At 39.9% G+C, this 12,683-nt stretch overlaps 1 long non-coding RNA gene across 2 annotated transcripts in view; it reads left to right on the forward strand.

The window, feature by feature from the left end:
• The first annotated feature begins 1,675 nt into the window (after nt 1-1,675).
• LOC144315198 (uncharacterized) overlaps nt 1,676-12,683 on the forward strand; it is a 60,423-nt gene continuing 49,415 nt past the window's right edge. Inside the window, exon 1 of one of the 2 annotated variants that reach the window (XR_013380959.1) lies at nt 1,676-1,811. This is a non-coding gene — a long non-coding RNA (uncharacterized LOC144315198). The remainder of the gene's footprint in view (nt 1,812-12,683) is intronic. The other variant, XR_013380958.1, reaches the window with a different exon arrangement.

Consider the following 12,683-nt stretch of genomic DNA (forward strand, 5'->3'; position numbering starts at 1 on the left):
ATCAATGACTTTTTAAAAATTTTTTTATTTATTTATGATAGTCACAGAGAGAGAGAGAGAGAGAGAGAGAGAGGCAGAGACACAGGCAGAGGGAGAAGCAGGCTCCGTGCACCGGGAGCACCGATTCGATCCCGGGTCTCCAGGATCACGCCCTGGGCCAAAGGCAGGCGCCAAACCGCTGCGCCACCCAGGGATCCCCCAATGACTTTTCTTTGTTTCTTGTCTTGCGTCATAGTTGGGGTAGAGACTGTGAATTTGATCTCTCTGTATGTAGCGCCTGGCATAGTGTTTGGGACATCACAGCCTTCCAATAAGTTTTTGTGGAATATATTATATTATATTATATGTATCTACTCTAACAGTTACCATAAAAAGCTATAGGTGGAGATGCAGAAGAGACAATAGTTAAAAGTGCCCTGGGGAAGGTAGGAAAAGCTCTGCAGAAGAGGTGATATAAAAATTGTGCTTTTATTTTTATTTTTTTAAATAGTGCTTTTAAACCCGGAAAGGGACTTTCCAGGAGGAGAAGCTAGAGATGGGTGCTCCTCCTGTGCCCGGGGGTGGGGAGTACGCGCAAAACCAGGCATGTCGAGGGACACGGCTCATTCTTGGGATGTCTGGGGTGTAGACTCAGGAGTCACAGAGGCCAGGTAGCTAAGACTAGACTGAGAAGCCACAAGTGCTCTGGAAAAGGGTAAGAATGTAAATGGAGGACCCCTGCCTAAAATGGCTGGAGGTGGAGGGGATAGTAAGGCAACCACTGCATCAGGCCAGGCTAGAGGAGGTGGTGGCTTGGATGAGGTTGCAGAAGTGGGAATAGGAGTGAGGAGTCTGAGGTGGGACCTAATGGTTTGGTTAGTAACGGGTGTGCAGGATGAAGCGGTTGGAGGAAGTGATGTTGCTCTGAGGCTTCCAGCTTGGATGACTGGTTAAGAAAGAGCACAACTGATGGTAAGATTTTAGTCAAATTCCTGGTGTGGTCACTAATAGATCCTGGAATTAAAAAAAAAAAAAAAAAAAAACAGCACCAAGGAGAAGGGGATGTGGAGAAGGATGAGACCTGGAAGCGTAAAAAGACTGTATCAGCCTTAATGCTCAAGTCATTCAGACAAAAGCCTAAACTGCATTTTTATTCCCTTTTGACAATCTTTTTAAAAGGACGAGATAAAAATAACACTGAATATCTGTGAAATTCTCTGTGCCCCTTGGAGAAATGAAGTTATACATAAATGGAATACAGTATCCGCTGGGTGAGTCACCAGTGTTATTTTAAGAGGGATTTGTCACACGGCAGTGGGAGGCAAAGAGGAGCAGAGAGATGAATACATAATGAGAGGAGAGAAAGGAGGTACAAGAAAAGGTTCTGAGTGGGAATTGGGAGTGACTGTGAAGTGGTGTTTGAGGACAGAGGGTGAGGGAGGAAGCTGAAGGAATGTTTCTTTTTTTTCTTTAAGAAGAACTAGTAAAAAATTGGGGCAGACTGCTGAGGGCCAGAGGAGTGAGCTGCCCTCCCCCAGCCTTCTGCAAGAAATTTGAATCAAATCCAAGTGATGTGTGTTAATTTCTGTGACACCATTTGCCTAGAGTAATTGCTAAGGCTGTATGATCTGCTTCCTCCCCAAACTTGTGATTTGTCTCATCAAGGTGGAATGCTGAGTGAGATATTTAGGAGGACGTTTCACATTCTGGAGTAAGGAAATGAAAGACAACATGGCCAGACTGAGATGGTCTTATCAGAACCACCAGGCACCATGTGAGGGACAACTGGACTCCATTTCCCTGAAGACTGGATGGGGAGTGGCAGTGTCGGGGTAGGTGGGGAGGGGAGCATTGGCAGACCAACGGTCATAAGCAGTGGGGGAAAGAGAGGAGCAAGGGCCTTCATGTGATCTCTCCCCCCTTTCCTCACTCTCTGGGGGTAGATACCAGAGTGGTGGTTAGAAGCCTTAGCCTTAGCTCTGCCTGCATTTATATACTGGCTTTACTACTTACTGTATAGGTAAGCAAGGGAAAATTTCTCCATTTCTCTTTGCCTTAGGTTGTCTCCTTTATAAAATTGGAATCATAAGAGTGCTGAAGATGATGATGAGGGTTAAAGCATTTACAACAAGGCTTGGCACAAAGTGAAGGTTCAACAAATGTTAGCTTTTATTATCCTTCGTGGGTAGGGTAGGAAATGATGTGGTAAAAATGGAGGGTGGATGGAAAAGGAATAGACACATCAAGCATCTACAAGATTTCCTGGAAGCTGGCATTTACTGGTTGAGACCTCTGTCTCCACCATTTAAGCAAAACTGGATTTAATTTTCTATATTTTCTTAATAATTGCATCTAACTTATGAAATCACAAGGTGTTCTAAGGAATACTTGTCTCCATTCTTTAAAAAAATAGACTATGGTCAAATGCATTTAGGGAATGATCATATAATCCCCCTTCCTCTTGGAGAATCATAGCCATTACCTGTCTTGGAGAAGTACTGTGAAAGGGACAACTGGTAAACCTCACTTATCTTGCTGTCCCTTTAAGTTAACCTGAATACAGAACTCCTTTCCATATACCATTTATTATTAGCCCAGGAATACCTACTGAACATGAATTCTTCAAAACATTGGAGACCAAAAATCTACTCAGATCCATAATCTTAAAAGAACAAAGCTACAATCCATTAGCAGCATTACCATGACTAGAAAGATGCATCTACTCCAAGTCAGCTCATTTTTACTCTGTAACCTAGTGAAGCCTAGAGTGCCACTTAGGAAATGTCTGCTATTCTGGAGTGTGTGTGTGTGTGTGTGTGTGTGCACGCACACATGTGAGGCGCTCACAGAATCTTTGGTTCCTTTATGTTGTAATTATCAAGTATTGCCTAAAGTCTCTAATTGCCAGCTCTCATTGAATATCTACAATGAATGAGATGTCATACCAAGTACTTTGGAGCCAAAGGAGAATACTTGAAGGATTCTAAACTTTCCTTTTTTATTGGCTTTGTGTGTGTCCTTCTTTATGCCTGGAGAGTGACACTCTGCCTTGGCTTTCCTCCTTCTCCAATCAACAGTGTCCATCTCAGATGCCACCTCCTCTAAGAAACCTCTCCTGTTCTTCCAGCTGGATCTCATCTATGGCTTCTCTAAACCTCCAGGCTTTTCTTACACATTCCTTTTACTTTGCCTCAAATTGTAGATATATGTGAACTTTTTATCCCTCAAAAAAATTAGTAGTTGATGGCAGTAGGGACTCTATCTCATTCATCTCTGTATATCTTGCAGTATCAACAACAGGGATCTTTCGCAGTCTGTGCTCAACATATAGTTGCTGAATTAGAACTGTTAAAAGGAACATAAGGTACGGTCTGTCACTTAAATTGTTTAGATTATATTTGTGGAGATAATACCCACGTGGGAGGATATAATGACAGCAGAGAGTAGAGGTTACTGGTCATTGCCTAGTTAATGGAATGGACTAAGAATGATGTTATGTTTCTTTCTTTTTTTTAATAATAAATTTATTTTTTATTAGTGTTCAAGACTTAACTCCAGTTGATTGGTAGTGGCCATCTGACTTTTTGTATTTGAGGAGATCTTGAGGCTACTTCTTGGCCACTGGGAAGAGTACTATGGCCAGTTATTGGTGTCTTCCTTGTATTATGTGCTCACTGGTGGCATGCATTTAGAAAATGTGGTGATACTGGTATGGTCAACAGTGCATGGGGTTGAAAAGAAGCAGGTTACTATGGGCTACTTGGAGTTGGTTACAGGAAGCTTGTGCCATGGATAAAGATATTTCAACTGGATCGTGGAAGAGGAGTTGGATTTAAAAACCAATGGGGACAAGTGATGTAAGAAAAAAGGTGTGGTGGCATAAAAGACCAATATATTTTTGTGGATTATTTCATTAATTTGCCTCTTTTAGTAGACTATAAACATTCTGAAGTTACGGCCCATTTTTGCTCTACTCGTGACTGTATACCAGTGTCTGGCAGAGTGCCTGGCACAATGCAAATACTCAGCAGATATATGCTAAATGAGCAGAGAGTATGGTCAGGACAGTTAAGATGACAAGTTGGATGAATGCAAATGTGGCTTAGGAAGGTTTCTTGAGATTGAAGAATTAACTTTATCTTGCAGTCATTTTGAAGAGTTGATATTATTTAGACGGCAGCTTGGGTTTCATGGAGATATTAGTGGTATTTGAGTACTATATCACGCTGAATTAAGGTAAGTAATTTAGATCCATTTCCTACGATTGACCTCATCACAGCTGTACCTATACCAGCAGGAAATCTAAGTCTCAACAAAGTGTGGATGTCCAGACACATTTCTGGGGCTGTACAGCTGAAGTGGAATATCCTGGGTGCCTCAGGTTTGCAAGGATAGACTACTCTCTCCTGTCACAGAAAAACAGACCATTTGTGAGTTGGGCTACAGAGTTAGGACACATCATGAACAGAGAAACCTGCAACATGAATCCTCTCCTCTGCTTTCATGGCACCATGAGTGGCAGCTTAGTTTGGGAAGAAGATTCATTTCATTCCTCCTGACAATTCCATGAAACAGGTGTACTATTAGGCCTCCATGCATGACAACAGCCAAGTGGGTTGAGAGAGAAAGTGGATATTTATATATCCAAGCCATTAACTTTCCACCTGGGCAAAATATAAGCCTTCATGTTTGGTTTTCATTGTAAACAAAATAGGCAGATATTATTAGTATAGTGTCATGATTGTTTTAATCACTTTCGTGATTATTTTTCTACCTTGATTGGAATTCTCTAACTTACTACCTCATCACAGTATTAAAATTGTGTGGCATGTTTAGAAATTGTCTCAAGGAATCACAATTACTTAAATGTTTTGATTGACAACAGCAGAGGAATCTAATGGTTAGGCGGACTATACCTCATTGAGACCAACAATCCTTTCATATTTGTCAAAGAAACCACTCTGTATATGTTTGGATTAACATTTATATTTACATGATTGAATGTAAATATACTAAAATTTTATATTCTGTGTAATAGATTTGTAATAGTAAAGAATACATTGGGGATGAACATTTGATGCTACAGTGTGTTGCTTAATGCGGTTGGGGTTGTTCCTTGATCTGATAGTAGTTATACTGGTGTGTTTAGATTATGAAAATTATCTGTCAGTTTAGGCTTATTTTTTGACATGCGCATTATAGTTCAATAAAAAATTGGAAGAAGTCATTGCTTAGTTCATTCTTTTTCATCATATTTGAGACTGGAATTCCTTAAGAATCCACAAGAGTTAAATTTGACAAAATGTAGAGGTAGCAAATTGTTTTAACAATGGAAGATTTAAGGACACTAGAAGTGGAAGAAGATAGCTATTTCTCATCACATTCACCTTGAATAACTAATTTCATGGAGTTGATATAATATTAATCATAATCAACAGTGTGATTCTAATAATGAAGAGCATTATAGCTAAAGATGAAAGATTAAGGATTTGGAAATCTTTTTCTCCTACCCAATGGAGTGTTTCTCCATCTATCTTGTTAAGAGCAAGATCAACAAACAGGGAAAAATTGCATAAAAGTGAGAAGATCCCAGGACACCCTTAATGTATATACCCCTGGCATATTATCTCCAAGCCTTGAAAGTAAGAAACGATGGCAAGTGCCTCTGTTTACAAATATCCGTTTTAGAACACTTTTACTTGCATTAATTCATTGAACCTTCAGAGCAGAAGGCAGGTGAGGTAGGATAGGAAGATGGCGATTGTCATGTTTACAAATGAGGACAAAGAGAGGTAAGATCTTACTGTAGGCTGCCCAATCAAAGTAAGAACTCAACCAAGGCTTCTAACTCTGGTCCAGTTCTGTCTTCTGTGTTCTTCAAGTATTCTGCATTGAATATTTACTATTTTTATAATTAGAATGGATGTTAATAAAAGTTGTCCAACAAAAAGCACCCACAACCCTTTATTAAGTGTCCATTCCCTATGAAGTGGGCAGCTGGGTGCATTGGGCAGTGGAGAGAATTCATCAACCCTTTCTAATTAATTGCATCTCTTCCTCCAGGCAGGTCCTTTGCTTTCTCAAGTTTGCTGGAGTGCATTTTAATAACTACAAACAAAACTATAGTATCTCTTGCATCAATATTCTTTCTTAAGACACTGATAAATGCTCTGTGTTCAAAACTCTGATAACCTGAACGTGGCACAGAAGTCCAAATATAATGATGGGAGGCAAATCATCCTAGGGTCTCTAAATAGATGGGTCAAGCTACAAGGATTGTATGATGATTTCTAATTCCAGTTACTAAATTCCAAATAAACATGATGTATTGCTTCAAGCACAAATATATCGTGTTTTTATTATTCTATATTGGAGAAGGATGCATGAGTGATTTTAGAGTTTGACTCCATCCCCCTGATTATTGTTGTCAACAGACTTCACAGCAGATCTTGGGGGAGGAACCTTAGAGATTGCATAGGAATTTACTGCAAGGAACTTAAAACTGTTTTGTAAAGGTAGCTGCAGATTTCAAATGAAAAAGCTCATTTCCTTTTTGTGGTTACCCTGTGTTGATGTACAACAGCAAGCCTGAAATTCTAATCAGCTTTTTTCCTTTTGGGCTATGATGGTGTCAAAATGCATTCTTTCCAAGCATCATGTTAAGTTTGTGCTGAGCCTCAAACCGGAGTTGGAGTGGTTGGCTGTGGGGTACTTACTTTCATTTCCCGTGGTAACCATGGTGATGACTCTCAGCCTAGGCAGCATGGCTAATTCCTCTTCATCTTCTGGAACTCCAGAGAGAAGACTGGGGAGCAAATTCTTGCTTGTCTTTCTGAGTAATGGGTGTACTCTTTGGAGGAAGTGCTGTCTTCTATTTAGCGACATCCCCACATTCAGAACTTACAAAGGGAGGGATACACCATGGGGGTTTCCTATGTTTTTGGAGGAGAGTTCCTATGTTTTTGTTTTCTGTAATGAACCATGCTCTCATTACTCAAGGTGCCATCTTTCCTTTCTTTTCCTTTCTTTTCTCTCTGGTTCTAATTAATATGCTCAGAGCATTCTGGTTTCACCACCGTGTCCACAAATACATCTGTATATTTAAAATATTTCTAAGACATGAAAGAAGAGATAGAAGGAAGAAAATGGCAAAACAGAGTCTCTTGACATTGAGATGAGCTTAGACATAAATAAGTATTTTATTCTTTCCTTGATTACATTTTGTGTGTACAACTTTTGAGTAAAAAAAAATATTTAAAAAGGTATGGCTATCCTCTGATTACACTAATAAATCACACGGGATGCTATGAAGATGTGTAATATATTACACGCTGGAGGAAGAAAGTTACTGTGATGAATTGGTGTCATCTATCTTATGTATTCCTACCCTTCTAATCTTGATGTTAGTTTCGATTTATGTAAGTGCTTGGAATTTTTAATTTTTCTGAAATGTGTTTATTTCAACTTTTAGGATAAGAAGGTTGACTTCTTTACAGGCTAGAGCAAATGTGAGAAAGCCAAGATATCACAGCTACATTTCTTACTGTTGCATAGATCTTGCTGATGTATCCAGACTCAAAGAATTAAAAATCATTAAGACCATTAACTCTGATTTAAGAGGAACAGAATAAATAAAATTTTGTTCAGTGGGATTTGGTTTAACTGCGTTTTTTGGGAGTCTGTCTTGATGTAGAGATGATGACTCCATGACATTGGAGTCAGACAGCCTTGGCCTCAAATTCTAGCTTGCATAAACATTGGCTGTGTGATTTTTAATAAACTGCTACACCTCTGTGAGCTTCATTGTTTTCCTCTATAAGTAAGATGAACTAACTTGCATGGTGATTGTGGGAATCAAATAAAAGTGATAAACAAAATAGAAAGAGACAAAATCCCTGTCCTTATGGAATTTCCTTTCTAGGTAGGGTAGGACTACACACACACACACACACACACACACACGCACACACACAGACATACACACCTCAACCAGAATGTGTCAGAAAGTAAAGTAATGAGTTCTATAAAGAAAAATAAGCAGGCTAAAAGGATAGGGATGATATGGTGGGGGATGGGAGTAAGGACTAGTGCTCTTCTTTAAATAGGGTGTGGTCAGGTATGTCTTCTTTGATATCATCTGGGAGACCTGAATGAAATGAGACTGCCCATGAAGATATCTCAAAGAAGAATATTCCAAACAGGGAGAGGAGTAATTGCAAAGGCCCTGAGGCAGGAGTAGGATTGGTGTGTTGAAGAGCACAGGAAGACCTGTGTGGCTGGGACTGAAGAGTGAGAGAAGAGTAATAGAGGGGGGTCAGGGAGCTCACAGAACAGAGCATGCAGCACCTTGTTGGCCATTAAACTCAGGATTTTATTTGGAGCAGAATGAGGAGCCATTAGAGACTTTTGAGCAAAGTCATGGTATTTGTTTCATATTTTGAAAGATCCTTCTGTAAGTTGTATGAAGAACAGATTCTAAAGGGTCAAGGATGGAAACAGAAACTTCAGTTAAGTTATTAAAATAATTGAAATAAAATATAGTAGCTGAGATGATTAGTAGGAGAGGCAATAAAAATACTGGTCATATCTGGATATTTTTTTCCCATTTTAAAAACAACTTTTTGGAGGTCTAATTTACACATCACACATTTCATTCAATTTGAAAGTTTAGAAAATTTATAGATTTATGCAGCCATCACCCCAGTCCAGTTTTAGAACATTTCCATCACCCCCAAAAGATCCCCTATTCCTATTTACATTTAATTCCTGTTCTCATTTCTGGTTGCAGGCAACCACTAATATGCTTTCTGCTGCTATGGATTTACCTTTCCTGGGCATTTCATATAAATTATATCATACAACATGTAATCTTTATTACATTCTTGATTTGAGTCTTGATTCTCTCACTTAGCATTCTGTTTTTGAAAATCTAGGTTGTTGAGTGGAGCCGTAGTCCATTCCTTTTTGTTGTTAAATAGTATTCCATTGTGTAAATACACCACATTTTATCTATTCATCAATTGATGGGCATTTGGATGGTCTTACTTAATGGTGAATATGAATGATGTTTATGTGAATATTCATGTACAAGCCTTTGTGTAGACATAGGTTTTCATTTCTGTTGGGTAGATACCAAGCAATGGAATTTCTGTATGTTCTTGTAAGTGTACACTCAGCATATTAAGAGAGTGAAAAATTGTTTTCCAAAGTGACTGTATCATTATATATTAACACTCAACAATGTGTGAGGATTCAGTTTCTCCATATCTTCACCAAAACTTCTTTTCACCTTTTCTATTATGGTCATTCTAGTAGACATGACATAGTGCTTTGTGATTTTAATTTGCATGTCCCTAATGACTAATGATGTCGAATACATTTCCATGCATTTATTAACCATCTGTTTGTCTTCTCTGATGAAGTATTCAAATATTCTTACTTTTTAATTGGCATGTTTGTTTCTTCATCATTGAATTACAGGGATGCTTCATATATTTGGGACACAAGACCTTTGTTATATGTATGCTTTGCAAATATTTTCTCCCAATCTGTGGTTACCTTTTAATTTTATTGACCTATCTTTTGAAGCATAAAAGTTTAAAATTTGGTGAGGTCCAAATTATTTGCTTTTGGTGTCATATCTAAGAACTTTTGTTTCTTCTCAAAGGTAAACCTAGCAGAATTTGATGATGGGTTTAATGTTGGGTATGGAAGAAAAGAAGAGTCAAAGATGACTGAAGTTTTTGTTTTGGGCAATCAATAAAAATGGAGTTTTCATTTATCCATTGAACAGAGACAGAGAAAGAAAAAGAAAGTGGGATTCCCAAGTTATTTTAACCAAGTTAGATTTAAGATTCTTATTAGATGTCAAGTGAGGGTGTAAAGCAGGGAGTTAGATTTAGATACCTAAAGTTCAGCTGTTTGAGATTGAAATGCAAGAGTCATTGCAGAAAAAGGGCATTTAAAGCCATGGCCTATAGGATATTACTTAGGGGATGAATGTGCTCAGAACGACTGACTCCTGGAGCACTTAAATTAATAGAAGTTAGGGAGAAGGAGAGAAATCAGATTGGAGATTGACAACAGGTGTCAGGTGTGTCAGGTGACCCACAGAGTAGTATTGGGGGTTAAGTGAAGGAACTGTTTCAGGATACAGATACATAAGGACAGTAAGACCGAGACTTGGTTATTGGATTTGGCAACATGAAGGTCACTGGTGTTCTTGGCAAGAACAATATTAGTAGACTTAGTCTGATTGGAATGAGGGAAAGAGAGAACGGAAAGAGAAAAGGTGCAGTGTTGTTCAGGATGACTCTTAGCCATAATGATGAAGTTAAACAGTGAATAGCAGAAACCTGGGATAATAGCTGGCCAGAAATGTGGGATGGAGGGAGGATTCTTTTCCTTCCTTTCCCTCTGCCCTTTGCCCTCTCTCTCTTCCTTCCTTTTTTAAAAATACAGGTGATACTACAACAAAGAGGGGAGATTGATGCCAGGAGAGAGAGAATTGTAGAATGAGATCCCTGAGAGTGTGAGAGATGATACGTGCCTATAGAAAGGAACGTGTATGGTTGATCACTATAAATGCAAAACAGGTAGTTCATAAAGAGAGCTGTATATGGTGAAATATCATGGCAGGAGTATGGGGAAGCTTGCTTCTGAATGATCTTATTTTTTCAAGGTTATCAACTGAGAGGGGAAAGGAGGAGAGAAAGATATCTTTAGTTTGGAGAGACAGAGGAAAGCAGAAAGATGACATCTAGAAAAGTGGGAGTTATTGGACTAGAGAAATGTGAGATTGAAGGAGGGAAAAGGGGCAGGTGTGTAAAGGAGAGATAGTAATGGATCCTGGAATCGAAAGGAAGATAATGAGGACCTTAGGAGCTGATAGCCAGTGGAAAAGTGGGTTTGGGGTCCTAGTGGAGTGAGGTCAAAGAATCGTTGGAATCAGGGTACTAGAATGAATGAGATACAAAGATCGGGTATGCGGGTTAGAAACCAACATGATGGATAAGATGCCATACTTTGCTGATGACAGTGTCTAGATTATGCTCACAGGACTGAGGATCTCAGGTGTAGTGGAAAATATGGTGTGGGACAGCAGGCCAGTATTTGAAAACATAGTCCATGTGGATATTGAAATTAGCAAGAATTAGAGCAGGAGTAATGACAGGGAGGCAAGCACTGGGCATGAACATTTTCAAATAATGAAGGTTAGGATCCTTTAATTCTGAAGAAGCATGCCACAGAGAGGGGTATTTGGTAGTATTATCTCATAATCTTATCTCCAGAGTCTCTATAGGAGAGGCAGAGAAGAGGGAGAAACAGCACTTTGTAGGCAACAGTGAAACACAAGGATGCTTAATCTATCTCTAGACCAACCCTATTTGAAGGGCAGGAGACAAAATGGCCATCACGTGCCTGGCCCAGGGCAGGTACTCCAAGAATGTTTATTCCCTCTGCAGAGTTAGCAGCAGGGGCTCCCCAAACTTGCATGTCTTACTTTTTAAATTGTCATTTGGCTTAGCTTACGTCTGTGGTGGCTTGGCATTTGCGCTACTTAGATTCCTCTTTTAAAACATATTCATGTTTGGTTCTGTTTTAAATGGACCTAAATATTTCCTGGGACAAGGTGAACACAGATGCACATACTCACACACTCACACACACACAGATCCTCAAGAACACTCACAAAGCAGCCAAAAACATGTCATTTCCCTCCAAGTTACACACTCTGAAGGTGGGATGGTTGGATAAAGTTAGTTTTCTTTCTGTGGCTATGAACTTGCTTTTTCTCTATGTGAAGTTACATAACTGTTCAAGTGACACAAACCCACGAGTGAGGCTCTTCTGCTATTGTATTTGCATCCAGGCAGTATGAGCTTTTTGGTTCTGATGTGGTCTCGGGAGCAGGCATGCTGGCTCTAGACCCACACCTGTGAATGCATCACCCAGGACCCTTCCAAAGCCCCTTTCCTCCCAGCATTCCTGGGGATCCCCAAGAGAGCTCCTAAAACAATGATAGAAGCCCTGCTCCTCTCTGCTGTGGCTTCTGTTGCTGTAGCTCAGTGGTCCTGGTGGCCAGCAGAGCTGCTGGTCTAGGGAGCTGATAGGTGTGCTTTGAGCTGAGTTCTGTTTCTCTAGCTTGTTCCTATCACGTCGTGACATGGGTGGCTTACCTGGCCCATGATGCTCTTTGGCTGTAGGAATGAGAATGTGCACTCCAAGTGCATGTAGCTGGGGGTGGGGAGGACCCTACAAGAGGACTGTTTGGCCCTGAGATGTTAAAGTGGGGGTCATGCAGTGGGTTTACACAGCCCCTTTTTCCCTCGGCCCTGCACATGTCTATCCAGGTGGCTGAGTTCACACAAGTTCCAAGGACCAGTTCCCATAAAGACTCCATGACTCCCTCCCATTCAGAGAGTCTGGTCATCAGAGCAAAGTTCCTTTTTCCATTTCAGACTCTGTCCCATGTTCCTGCAATCACACTGCAATGTAACTTCAGTAATAGCTTCTCCCCACAAACGTCAAAACAAAGGGGTCCATTAGCAATTTATGCATGTAACTCGGAGCCACGGATGATGGATTTGCTATGTGTTTTCCCTTATTTCTCTCAATTTTTCACCCCTCTCCTAGACTCACTGACATTGTCATGAATCATTGGAGGCAAATAAACGCTTGTGGTGAGGTGAGGGGGTGCTATC

This window comes from Canis aureus, chromosome 6 (assembly GCF_053574225.1).
Source record: "Canis aureus isolate CA01 chromosome 6, VMU_Caureus_v.1.0, whole genome shotgun sequence".
Lineage (NCBI taxonomy): Eukaryota > Metazoa > Chordata > Mammalia > Carnivora > Canidae > Canis > Canis aureus.